Genomic DNA, 14,220 nt, shown 5'->3' with positions numbered 1-14,220 from the left:
TGCAAGGGATGTTGCACAAGTCTCTGACATACAGCCAAGTTGGACAAAGGAGAAGGACAAGAGGGAGGAAGACTATGAGCCTTCAGCACAAGAGACCCCCAGAGGGACCACCGGAGACTGATACGCATGCTCCAGTAGGAGGGTTTGGATTCCAGAAACTAATTATAATAACCCTGTTTTTTTTAGAAGTAGTAATGAATATGTATTATCCTAGGAGCATAAAAATCAGCTACTTGATGTAACTGGTGTGCGTCTTGGTGGAGCAGAGACTCCCGGTGCACCCAGCGCTGTTTGCTTACCTCTATTCCTTTAATAAATTGTAAACTTTGATTATAGTCCTGTTTTGAAGACTGAGCCATTTATTACATGGGGGTCGCCTGAGGAAGGGCACTGCTGCACCTGGGGTCACACTGGGAGTCATTGGCGGGGGTGTGCTGAGGCGCCCGGGGACCCACCAGGGGTTGTTGGCAGGGATGTGATGAGGCCCAAGGAGGCCCATTGCCGGTCGCCATCTGGGGTCCACTGCCACTCCCAGAGACCCGCAGGGGGTTGCTGCAGGGAGTTGCTGGCGTGGGTGTAACAAGGCACAGCGGGGCCGGCCCAGGTTTGCCACTGGGCGTCCACCACGATACCTAAGGGCCTGCCAGGGGTCACTGGCGGGGGTCAGCCGCACCTGGGGACCCACTGCTGGTCGTCAGAGGGGGTGTGCTGAGGCACCTATGGACCCGCCGGCACACCTAAGGGAGTACACCGGCCCCTTCCAAGGGCCCGCCAGGGGTCTCAGGAAGGGGTGTACTATGCGCCCAGGGACTCGTTGAGGGTTGCCAGCTGGGGTCCGCTGCTGACGCAGATGGTTAGTGAGCCTACCAGGAGAGGTGCCACGCTAGACCTTCTGTTCACAAACAGAGAAGGACTGGTGGGAGACGTGGTTGTTGGAAACTGTCTTGCTCAGAGTGACCTTGAAATGGTAGAGTTCTCTATTCTTGGAGAAGCCAGAAAGGAGACCAGTAAAACCACTGTATTGGACTTCCAGAGGGCTGACTTGAACTGTTCAGGACACTGGTTGGTGGAGTCCCTTGGGAGGCGGATCTGAAGGGCAGAGGGGTCCAGGAAGGCTGGGCGCTCTTCAAGAGGGAAATCTTAATGGCGCAGGAGCAGTCTGTCCCCATGTGCCCAAAGATGAGCCAGCGGGGAAGAAGACCAGCCTGGCTCAACAGAGAACTGTGGCTTGAGCTTAGGAGAAAAAAGAGGGTTTATAATCTTTGGAAAAGTGGGCAGGCCACTAGGGAGGACTATAAGGATGTAGCGAGGCTGTGCAGGGACAAAATTAGGAAGGCCAAAGCTCATCTGGAGCTCAATCTGGCTACTGCCGTTAAAGATAACAAAAAACGTTTTTATAAATACATCAACACAAAAAGGAGGACTAAGGAGAATCTCCATCCTTTACTGGATGCGGGGGGAAACTTAGTTACAAGAGATGAGGAAAAGGCGGAGGTGCTCAATGCCTTCTTTGCCTCAGTCTTTAGCAGCAATACCGGTTGTTCTCTGGATACCCAGTACCCTGAGCTGGTGGAAAGGGATGGGGAGCAGGATGTGGCTCACTAATCCACGAAGAAATGGTTGGTGACCTGCTACGGCACTTGGCTGTGCACAAGTCGATGGGGCCGGATGGGATCCACCCAAGGGTACTGAGAGAACTGGCAGAGGAGCTGGCCAAGCCACTTTCCATCATTTATCAGCAGTCCTGGCTATTGGGGGAGGTCCCAGTTGACTGGCGGCTAGCAAATGTGACGCCCATCTACAAGAAAGGCCGAAGGGCAGACCCGGGAAACTACAGGCCTGTCAGTTTGACCTCAGTACCAGGGAAGCTCATGGAGCAGATCCTCTTGGGAGTCATCATGCGGCACTTGCAGGGCAAGCAGGCGATCAGGCCCAGTCAGCATGGGTTTATGGAAGGCAGAGCCTGCTTGATGAACCTGATCTCCTTCTATGACAAAGTGACATGCTGGGTGGACGAGGGAAAGGCTGTGGATGTGGTCTACCTTGATTTCAGCAAGGCATTTGACACCGTCTCCCACAGCATTCTCCTCAAGAAACTGGCAGCTCTTGACTTGGACTGGCGCACGCTTTGTTGGGTTAGAAACTGGCTGGATAGCCGGGCCCAAAGAGTCATGGTGAATGGAGTCAAGTCCAGTTGGAGGCCAGTCACTAGTGGCGTTCCCCAGGGCTCGGTGCTGGGGCCGGTCCTCTTTAATACCTTCATCGATGATCTGGACGAGGGCATTGAGTGCACCCTCAGTAAGTTTGCAGATGACACCACGCTATGCGCATGTGTTGATCCGCTCGAAGGTAGGAAGGCTCTGCAGGAGGATCTGTATAGGCTGCACCGATGGGCTGAGGTCAACTGCATGAAGTTCAACAAGGCCAAGTGCCAGGTCCTGCACCTGGGGCGCAATAACCCCAAGCAGAGCTACAGGCTGGGAGATGAGTGGTTGGAGAGCTGCCAGGCAGAGAAGGACCTGGGAGTGATGGTGGACAGTCGGCTGAATATGAGCCAGCAGTGTGCTCAGGTGGCCAAGAAGGCCAAGGGCATCCTGGCTTGTATCAGAAACAGTGTGACCAGCAGGGCTAGGGAGGTGATCGTCCCCCTGTACTCAGCTCTGGTGAGGCTGCACCTCGAGTACTGTGTTCAGTTTTGGGTCCCTCGCTACAAGAAGGACATCGAGGTGCTTGAGTGGGTCCAGAGAAGGGCGACAAAGCTGGTGAGGAGCTTGGAGAACAAGTCCTATGAAGAGCGGCTGAAGGAGCTGGGCTTGTTCAGCCTGGAGAAGAGGAGGCTAAGGGGCGACCTTATTGCTCTTTACAGATACCTTAAGGGAGGCTGTAGTGAGGTGGGGGTTGGTCTGTTCTCCCACGTGCCTGGTGACAGGACGAGGGGGAATGGGCCAAAGTTGCGCCAGGGGAGTTTTAGGTTAGATGTTAGGAAGAACTTCTTTACCGAAAGGGTTGTTAGACATTGGAATAGGCTGCCCAGGGAAGTGGTGGAGTCACCATCCCTGGAAGTCTTTAAAAGACGTTTAGATGTAGAGCTTAGGGATATGGTTTAGTGGGTACTGTTAGCGTTAGGTCAGAGGTTGGACTCGATGATCTTGAGGTCTCTTCCAACCTAGAAATTCTGTGATTCTGTGATTCTGATTCTGTGATCTGCTGAGGGTCCATAGGTGTGGGGGTGGACTCCAGCCAGTGACACCCAGTGGGACCCCGGGCATGGCAACGGACCCCAGCTGGTGACCCCCGGTCGGCCCCCAGTTGCCTCGGCACACCCCCTCTGGCAACCCTCTGTGGGCCCCCGGGCAGGGCGGCGCAACCCCTCTGGCGACCCCCACTGCCAAGACAAATGGGCAAGGCCCCATTTGTCTTGCATGCTCAGTGCACGAGTTTAGGGGTCCCCGTACCTTGAAGGCTTACATCTGAGAAGTCCTACATGGCTCCACCTGCATTACTGATTCTTTTTTGCCAGCAGGCAGTGGCAAAAAATCCTGTGAAACGGCAGACATCTCCCCAAACCATTTTCTCAATAACGGAATGTTGCAGGAAGCGCGGTCGAAAGCACGACAGACACACAGTAGAGTCAGATCATGCTCCATTTTATTGCCCGAATAGCCTAACTTTTATAGAGAACTTAACAGGGGTGGACAGTGTTTCACACAAGATTATTGGTCAAAAGCACTCAGACAAACAACTGCAAGAAAACAACCCCACCTGCAAGAAAACAATCCCCTTGTGATTAGCAGTCACATAGACCTTGTCCTTGAAGCCAGCTACTGGTAACAATATTTTTCTGAATTCCTCAATTGGGCGATGTGGGAACACTGTCATGGGAACTTCTCATAGTTGCCCTGGTAGCTTGGTTTGCTCAGCTACAGCAAGCCATAGGATTTTTGCTGTTTCAAGAAATCCCTCAACAACGGAAGCAGTGCGAACTGTGTGGGAAACCACAAGTGAAAACGGCAGAAAAATACACCCCACATTGTCTCAGGTAGGAAATAACTGCCCTGAGCAACATGCCCTTCCCAGGATGAACCCAACGTACCCAAGGCCTTAGGGGGCAGGCAGAAAAAGAACACAAGACTCTTAGTATGTCTCCTGAGAATTGCAACTTTCTTTTACTCCATGTCTTCTGGTCTCAGGATGAGGCAGAAGTATAATTAATTCCTTCTCCATCTCTCTGGAAAGAGTTTTTCTCCTATCTGTGACAAAGGAGAAAGATGTTATGATCGTGGGAGTCATTACACAAAGCCACACACGGTGAATTCACTATTACAGTTAAGATAATTTTTAATCAAAAACACCTCGGCCGCAATGTTTCCACTGCAAACATAGCGCTACACAAAAATTCAACTCAAGATATAGGAAAAGGCGAGCTAAAAGGACGAATGAAGTGACCAAAGGCATCTGCAACAACCATCTGGTAGATGGTTGTCCACAGCCCTCAGATTTAATGGTCATCTTTCCTGACGACTGAATCCTGGAAGAACAGAAAAGATGCACAACATGTCCACAACTTCTGAGAAGACTACTGAAAATAAAAACAACAACAAAAAAATAGAAACAGCAAGTGGCTAGTACATCAGTTTTGTTAACAGAGTAACTGTGGAGGAATGGGTAAGTGAAGTATGTCATGTGGATGTTGAGCAGCTAGGAGGCCGCGAGTTAACAAAGTATCGAACACAGCTCAAATGAGCCTGAGAAAATACGTAAATGCAGCCTGGGAAGGAATGTAAGTTCTGGGAGGTTTTAGGGAGGTTTCAGGGAGGTTTCAGGTACAAGAACGTGATATCTGTTGGTATGCTGGGAAAGTACTAACTGTGTTATTTTGGTGGGAAACTAGCTGATAGAATAGAGAAATGCACTAACCAATCATGAGCTTAGCTTTTGCAATATGTATGAGCTAATTATATTGAATTAGATAAAAGACGACTGAGCTATCCAATAAATCGAAGTTCACTGATCACTCATATTGAGCGTCTGTGTCTTCCTTCCGTCGACAACAAATGGTTTCGCAACAAATGGCGCCCGAACAGGGACCTGCAATACAGGAACAGGGACTTCGCTGGAGTTGAACCTGCGCTGGAATTGTACCTGCGAGCCACGGTTGGACGGAATACAAGGACCGGTCCTGCAACGCAGCTCAGGAGGTGAAAAGGATTACAAATTGCTGAATCCCCGCACCCGAGGCCTGAAAGGTGAATGGAACCACACCCGCACCCGCAGCTCGGAAAGGGAGTCCTCGCACCCGGGATGAGCCTATAGAGGGTCCCGCCGGAAAGCGTCGCCGAGGTCTTTGCAAAGGCTGCAACGGTACCGACGTATATAAAGGTATGGAGAGACAAGCGGCGTATAATTTGCTCAAATGCTTTTTAGAAAAGTGGGGCACACAGGATATATGTTGTAAAAAGGAATTGCCAAAGTTATTAGCTTATGGGGTAGTTAAGGGTGTTTTTTAAATCCTGATACTGTGTTTGAACAAGCAGAGTGGAGGAAGTTTGGGGACAAATTATTTGATGAAGTAATTAGTGATGATAAAATAGCAAAAAAATTGATGAAGCCATGGAGGGCGGTAACTAATGCATTAGCAACACATCAAGCTGAACAAAAAATAGCTGCTGCTGCAACAGAACGATTAGGATCATCCAGTCAGAAGGGGGGGGCTTCTGCTTCTTCCTCTACTCAGCAAAGAGCTGAGGAACAAGCTTACCCCTCTCCACCATCATATAGAACAGTTATAATTCCACAAGGGACTTCGGTACCCATATCAGGGGAAGAAGAACCTTCACAGTCACAGCCACCGACAGCTCCGCCTGTACCTCCGCCCGTACAATCAGAGAATAAAGAAAGGGTGGGTGAGGAGTCAGGTACAAATTCATTCTCAACAAGTCCATTTAAAATCAATATACAGGACAGGGAGGAGACATGGAAAAAAAATAGCACATGAAGCAATGAAGGAAGGGAATCTTGAAGTAGCAGCACAAATAACAACAGCCTATCCGGTGGTGTATTCACCTCCAGATGCACAGGGAAATGTACAGGCTCAGTTGACTAATTTAGATTGGAAACTATTAACACAATTACGATCTACAGTAAATGAGTCTGGATTAAAGGGAGAACCTACTCGTCAAATGTTAAGACTATATTTGGGGGACAAATATTTTGCTCCCAGGAGATATTCGTAGCATAATGAAACTAATCTTGACACAGCATCAACAACTTTTGTTTAATGCATATTGGCATGGTATCTGTCAAGAAGAGGTAGCGATAATACGCGCGCCTGGGGATCCCTTGTATGGTGTTACATCAGACGAATTACTGGGCATGGGACCATATTTTAGAACAGAGGCGCAGGCACTCTTGGGACCAGACAAAGCTAAGGTATCAATGAATCTAGCCAGAAGAGCATTAGAACAAATTAGAGAGCCAGGGGGAATGCCGTCCTACATGGGAATTAAACAGGGCAGGGAGGAACCATTCGGGTTGTTTATCGATCGGGTAGCAAATGCGATACAAGCAGCGGGAGTTCCTGATTATCTTAAAGGCACTATACTAAAGCAATGTGCACTCCAAAATTGTAACCCTTCAACTCGTAGTATATTAGCTACGTTACCGAGTACTTGGACAATAGAGGAAGGATTGGAAAGAATGTCTCAGGTACCTGTAGGCCCACAGACTATGTTAGTAGAAGCAGTAAAACAATTAGGTGATAATGTGAAAGAACAGTCAAAAGTATTTGCAGCCCTTGCTCCTTTGCAAACCCCCGGTGGACGAGTATCGACACCGCAATATCGTTGTTTTCGATGTGGTGTTGCGGGACACATTAGACGGAACTGCAAAATAGAATCTGTGTGGTGCCAAAATTGTCAAACAAATACTCACAGCACTTCAGCATGCCGCCGAAATGCGTCGGGAAACGGCCGGAGCAGCGGGAGGAGCCGCCCCGCGACGACACAAAAAGTGGCTTTTACGACAACGGCAGCGACGGCAACAGCACCAGCACCAGCTGCGACGAATCCCTTTTTCTCCGACCAGCCACCAGAGGGAGCCTCGGCCTGGATTTGGCAACCGCAGTCGATGTGACTTTATTGGATTCGAGACCCACCAGGATAAAAACAGGACTTATTGGACCAGTTATTGTTAATAAGGAACCTGTGGGAGCTTTGTTAATAGGGAGATCGTCTGCCACCATGAATGGATTACAAATATTAACTGGACTTATTGACAAGGATTACTTTGGGGAAATACAAATTATGGTTTCTGCAATGTTTCCTCCAATTCATGTGCCGAAAGGCACAAAAATAGCACAGTTGATCCCATTGCCTCATCTTGCTGAATCATTAGCATCGGAATCTGCAAAGCATCGAGGACTGGGAGCATTTGGCTCCACGGGAAAAGTGGCTTTGTTGACACTTGGTATGCGACACAGACCACGACAAAAAGTCACTGTGTGTTTAAAGGATGAGAAAATACAGATTGAGGCATTGTTGGACACTGGTGCTGATGTATCTATAATCAGCACAAAGGATTGGCCCTCACATTGGCCTACATTTGAGTCTAATGCCACAGTTTCGGGAGTAGGAGGTATGACTCTTGCTCGTCGGTCACCAGTGCTACAATGGACAATAGGTGATAAGGTGGTACAATGCAGTGTCTCCATCTTATCACTACCTGAAGGAGTACAAGCGCTGGTAGGGCGAGATATCCTTGCCCAAATGGGAGCAATTCTCACGACAGATCATCAAAATTTTTAGGTGTGGCCATTGCTTGGACTTTCCCGATCCCACTTAAATGGAAAACTGATGAACCTGTATGGGTTGAGCAGTGGCCACTAAAACGGGAAAGTCTTTTACATGCTCATAAATTAGTACAGGAACAGTATCAACAAGGGCATTTGAGACTGTCAACAAGCCCTTGGAATACTCCGATTTTTGTGATTCCCAAAAAATCAGGGAAATACCGTTTGCTACATGACTTACGAGCAGTTAATAATCAGATGTGTGCTATGGGAGCACTGCAATCTGGATTACCTAATCCTGCTATGATACCAGAAGGGTGGAAATTACTAATTGTGGATCTCAAGGACTGCTTTTTTACAATTGCATTACATGACAATGATAAACAGAGGTTTGCTTTTACACTTCCTGCTATAAATCGTGAAGGACCGTATCAGAGATTTGAATGGACTGTGTTGCCTCAGGGCATGCGTAATTCACCTACCTTATGTCAGCTCTATGTTGATGCAGCACTTCAATCAATTCGCCGCGCATGGCCAAAAACAATTATTTACCATTACATGGACGATATTTTGCTAGCCCAGGAGGAGATATTTTCCTTACAGCAGAAAAATGCCCTGGCAGCTGCTCTTAAACAAATGGGACTGGTAATTGCACCAGAAAAAATTCAGGAGACAAGCCCTTGGAAATACTTAGGGTGGAAAATCACAGATTCTACTATTCAGCCTCAGAAACTTACTATCCAATCGAACATCACAACTCTCAATGATGCTCAAAAACTGCTGGGAGATTTACAGTGGATTAGGCCAGTGGTCGGAATTCCAAATGAACTGTTGAATTCCCTTCGACCTTTATTAAAAGGAACTGATCCTGCCGCAAAGGTGACATTATCAGAACAACAGTCGGAAATATTACAACAAATTGCATCATTGATCACAACGCGTGTCACACATCGACGCATACCTGACAGGCCACTGGATTTTACTGTTTTGTGTGGTCCACAATACTTGATGGGTGCTATCACACAGCAAAAAATAAAAACGGGGGAAAAGGAAATGGAAACTGTGGTATTGGAGTGGACAGCTCCCCCATTGCAACCCCGAAGAACAATTCAAGAAAAAATTGACACGCTGTCAGAATTAATAAAGAAAGGAAGAAATCGGATACTACAAATAGACGGAGTTCCACCAAGTACAATCTGGCTACCAATAAAGCCAGGTGACTTGGAATGGTACATACAGAATTCTGAAAAACTACAAGCTGCATTATTACAGGATGGTGCCACAATAGTGGCAAAGACATTACAATCAACTATATTGTCATGGATGGAAAACCAAGCATGGATAACCCAGCCCAAGCGGTCGGATTCTCCGTTAGCAGATGCAGTAACTGTTTTCACGGACGCTGGGAAGCGCTCCAAGTCTGCTGCAATAACATGGAAAGACGAACAAGGCTGGCAACACCAAATTTTAAAGGGCCAGGACAACGATCCATTACAGACATTAGAGCTCTATGCGGTTGTGTGGACATTTATAAAATGGAAAGATGCCCCTTTAAATGTAGTATCTGATTCTCTGTATGTAGTAGGTATAGCTAATCATATAGAGGACTCTGCTTTAAGAGATGTAAAAAATGAACGCCTTGCAGAACTATTAACTAGCTTACAGCTTGCTATAGCGCAGAGAAGCAAATCCTATGCGGTGATACATATACGAAGTCATCAATGGATGGAGGGACTGGGAGAAGGCAATGCTCGGGCGGATAAATTAGTTGCCGCTCCAGCCACTGAAGCGCCATTATCTCCCTTCTGTAGAGCTAGGGAGGCTCATGCTATTTTTCACCAGAATGCTAAGGGACTTGCGCGGGCTTACAAACTATCTAGAGCTGATGCACAAGCGATAGTAAAAGCTTGTCCAATATGTAGCAATTATAACTCAGGGGTGGGTCTCGGAGTCGGGACAAACCCAAGAGGGCTTAAAGCCAATGAAGTGTGGCAAATGGATGTCACTCATGTTCCAGCATTTGGACGACTGAAATATCTGCATGTAACAATAGACACTTATAGTCACATGATCTGGGCTACACCGCAGCCTGGGGAAAAAGTTCGGGATGTACGACGTCATCTTGCCAGTTGTTTTGCAGTAATGGGAGTACCACAGACTATAAAGACTGATAATGGTCCAGCCTATGTTAGTGGGCCATTCAAGCGATTCATGGAACTATGGGACATTAAACATATTACTGGTATTCCACATTCACCAACTGGTCAGGCTATTGTGGAAAGGGCTAATGGAACAGTTAAACAATATTTAGAAAAGTTTAAAGACATTATTGATGTTAGAGAAAGGGTAGACAAGACTCTATTTGTTCTAAATCATTTGTGTGTTTTTGGGGAACATGACGAACCACCTGCAGCACGACATTATACCAAATCTGAAAATGATAATAAATGTGCTATGAGAGTATTGTACAGAGATATGAAAACAGGGCAATGGTTAGGGCCTGCTGATGTGATTTATGTGGGACGAGGTTATGTATGTGTCTCTTCCCCTACAGGTCCAACCTGGGTGCCTAGTCGGTGTGTAAAGCCAGCCATCAAGAAAGAAGAGGATGACAACGATCATGGCTGAAGTAACAGAACAAGGGACTTTGATTATGCTATCAGTTATAATAATGGCTGGACATGGTAATGCTATCTTAGGGAAGATTGACCCTCAGCAGAATATGTGGGTCACCTGGGCTAATGAAACCAGACAGAGTTCATTTTGTCTGTCTCTTGCTTCTGCATCTGATCCTTTTAGAACGTGCTTATTTGGGGTCCCAATAGGGGATCCAAAGGAACTGAGTGAAATGTTAGCACCATATTCTGCCAGTGTTACTTTACTTACTAGATCCTTTTCTGCTAATGTCTCGGATGGAGTAGTTGCTGCCTTGCAAGCTCTTAATAACTCATTGCCATGGGACCCTCAAGAACTGGATCTCCTGGGGTCTGTGGTAGTGGGGAATAGCAGTAGTAACTGGACACAAACATGCTTTGTACTCCATGAAGGGAAACAAAATAAAGCGCACTGGACCAACATAACATCGAGGACCCCTGGATTTGAGGCCAATGGACATTACTGTGGATGGAACAACACCGGGAACATTAGTGTACCATTTGGGGCGTATGAAATAGGTGACACCAATTCGATCTGGTTTCAAAGTCAGGCCAAAGCTTTGCCACCTGGCATGTTTTTAATCTGTGGGGACCGTGCATGGCAAGGAATACCAGCTAATGCTTTTGGGGGACCGTGTTACCTAGGACGACTCACACTTTTCGTTCCAGATTTGCACTCGTGGCAGAACTCGACAGGGAGCAGAAGAATTAAACGAGAATTAAAAACTTTGGGTTCTGACTGCAATGATAATGTAGAATTGTGGGGTCCAGCAAAAAGATTCTTTGCTTCTTTAGTGCCTGGTGTGGGAACTGCACACGCTTTGACTAACATTAATAGGCTTGCTTGTTGGGCTGTTAAACAATCAAATGTAACAACACAAGTTCTTTCTGAAATGTCGCAAGATATGGGGAGCATAAGACATGCTGTGTTACAAAATAGAGCTGCAATTGATTTCTTGCTACTAGCTCAAGGACATGGGTGTGAAGATGTAGAAGGAATGTGTTGCTTTAATCTCTCTGATCATGGGCAATCAATTCACAATCAATTAAAATGGTTAATGGATCATACACAAAAAATTACGATACAGAATAATTGGTTTGATGATTGGCTTAAATCTGTCTTTGGAAATGTAGGGGGATGGGTTTTTAACTTAATCAAAGAGGGACTTCGCTTTTTGCTTATAATTGTATTGATTATAATTGCTGCGCAGGTAGTCTTTAGCTGCTTATCTAGGAAACTAGAACAACTCACAAAGAAGGTGTTTGTAGCCCAAAATAAAAACGGGGGAATTGTGGAGGAATGGGTAAGTGAAGTAGGTCATGTGGATGTTGAGCAGCTAGGAGGCCGCGAGTTAACAAAGTATCGAACACAGCTCAAATGAGCCTGAGAAAATACGTAAATGCAGCCTGGGAAGGAATGTAAGTTCTGGGAGGTTTTAGGGAGGTTTCAGGGAGGTTTCAGGTACAAGAACGTGATATCTGTTGGTATGCTGGGAAAGTACTAACTGTGTTATTTTGGTGGGAAACTAGCTGATAGAATAGAGAAATGCACTAACCAATCATGAGCTTAGCTTTTGCAATATGTATGAGCTAATTATATTGAATTAGATAAAAGACGACTGAGCTATCCAATAAATCGAAGTTCACTGATCACTCATATTGAGCGTCTGTGTCTTCCTTCCGTCGACAACAAATGGTTTCGCAACAAGTAACATTAACATACTAAAAATTTCTATGTTCTATGTAGCCCCAAGGCAGTGCTGGGTACATCCACTGATATTAATAGGGTGGCACAATGTCAGAGATAGTTAATAGACAAGGTACACCTGAGGTGTACAGATTGCATATTCCAGGCGACAAAAAAAGCACAGCTTGGCACCCAGTTTGGATCAGCTTGCATATGAGTCTGCTGATATGTGAGTACTCCTACTGTTCTTCCAGAAGTAGACAGACTGTTATTCATTCCTCAGTAGAGCTGAGGCTCTGTAAGGCTTTGCTTTTTTTTTTCCCTCACTCCCCCTCTATTTCCAAGCTTAAACTTACAGCCAGCTGCAAGCTGCACCTCCCGGCGCGCAAGGCCCGGCCCCAGACTGGGGAAAAACAGGCCACGCACCCCGGAGCCCACATGGCTGGCCGGCGCCGCAGAACTACAGCTCCTAGCATGCCTCGGGACGGAGCAGTCCAGCCAACCCGGAGGGGAGTTGGCCAAGCGAACACAACCGCACCTCCATCCACCGCCCTCTCTGCTCCCCCCCGCCGCCGGCTCCTGCCATCCTCCCTCCTTCTCCCCCAGCCCCCCGAAGCCCCGCGCAGTGTAGACCCCGCCGCAAGCCCGGTGCAGTCCGGCGCGGCGCCTCCCCCGCCCCACACAAGGGCCATTTCCACAGAAGCTGCCGATCACATGGCGCCCCGACCGCCCGCCGCCTCGCTCCCTCCCGGGCCGGCCCGGCCCGCACTGGGGCGCCACCAACCACTAACCTTGTCGCAGAACCGTGCCTCGGTGCCCCAGGTGGTGTTTTGGAGCCCTGGGGAGATGCTTGGGTTCTCCACGCAGATGTAGGAGTGTGGTGGGGAGATTCTTGGGTGCTCCAGTGAGGTGCTTGGGTGTTCCAGGGAGGTGTTTCTGTGCTGCAGGAAGAACCTTTGGTGACAGGGGCAGAACCTTGTGTGATCAGGGGGTAGCTTTGTGTGCTCCAGGGAGGCTTTTCTTCTGCCCTACAGGTATGCTTATGTACTGCAGGGAGATGCTTGTGTACCCTGGGAAGCCAATCGTATGCCCAGGCACCCAGGGATATTCCTGAGGAGCCAAGCATCAGCCTAGAGAACCCAGGCATCTTCCTGAGTCATTCCAGCATCACTACTGAGTACTGATGTAGTATAAACTCACTTTAGGATAGAATAAAACTTGTGGTTAAAAGTTAGCAAGGACAAAGTAAACGACATCTTGTTATCTGTAGACCTTCTATTATGTTTAAGCATTTTGTTATTTGAAAACATCCCGTTATCCGTTAACCCTCAGTCAGGCCGAGACTTGAGATAACTTGAGTCAACTGTCTGTTATGTCTTGTTAACTGAGACATCCTGTTATCTGCCGACCCTCAGTTAAACCGAAAGACAACTCAGCATTTTTACAGCTTGGAAAACAACTGATTAAGCAAAGGTGAAAAGTGCATTACGAGGAAGACCTACGGCCTTCCTCCCAAAGACAACTGCCCACATTCCGAAGACCCTAGCCCACAATTCTTGGAAGGCTTTGCGCAAGCGCAAGGACTGATGAACTAATTAGCATATGAAACGAGAGTAGGCGGGGTTAGGTAATGAATATGTATAGGCGCTAATAGAATATTCATTGTTTCGCTGTATAAATATGAGATAGTTTGTCACTTCAAACATGCACGATAGGCGGAAGGATCCCCTGTGCATCCAGCGCTGCAATAAAGAATATACCACTTAAAGAAATTTTGATTTTGATCTTTAAATCAGTACCCATTGAGTACCATATCTCAGGAAACACCAAGATCTTCCTGGGTTGATGTGCCCATGCATACACTTATGTGCACAGAGGAGATGCGTGAGTGCCCTTGAAAATGCTTTTCAGCTCCTGTGGAATGCTCAAGACTGTAATACACCATAAATGTTTGTTCATTGTCTTTTGTATTATAGAAACAAGGAGTTCTGTTTGAGGAGCGGGAATTGCGAAAGCTCCCTGCTGAAATAAGGAGCTGTATAATGCTTGGCTAGACACTATGAAAATTCTTTTGCTTAACGTAACAAAAAAGA

At 47.1% G+C, this 14,220-nt stretch overlaps 1 protein-coding gene and 1 long non-coding RNA gene across 2 annotated transcripts in view; one reads left to right on the top strand and one right to left on the bottom strand.

The window, feature by feature from the left end:
* Positions 1–14,220, bottom strand: part of LOC137845929 (protein YIF1B-like) — a 129,270-nt gene that overhangs the window by 57,350 nt on the left and 57,700 nt on the right. The gene's annotated exons all lie outside the window — the stretch shown is intronic.
* Positions 4,651–12,097, top strand: LOC137845930 (uncharacterized). The gene is made up of 2 exons (XR_011090326.1): positions 4,651–5,379; positions 10,341–12,097. It is a non-coding gene; the product is annotated as an uncharacterized lncRNA (long non-coding RNA).

This window comes from Anas acuta, chromosome 29 (genome assembly GCF_963932015.1).
Source record: "Anas acuta chromosome 29, bAnaAcu1.1, whole genome shotgun sequence".
NCBI lineage: Eukaryota > Metazoa > Chordata > Aves > Anseriformes > Anatidae > Anas > Anas acuta.
Note: the sequence above shows the minus strand (reverse complement) of the source record. Positions and strands in the feature narration are given on the sequence as shown.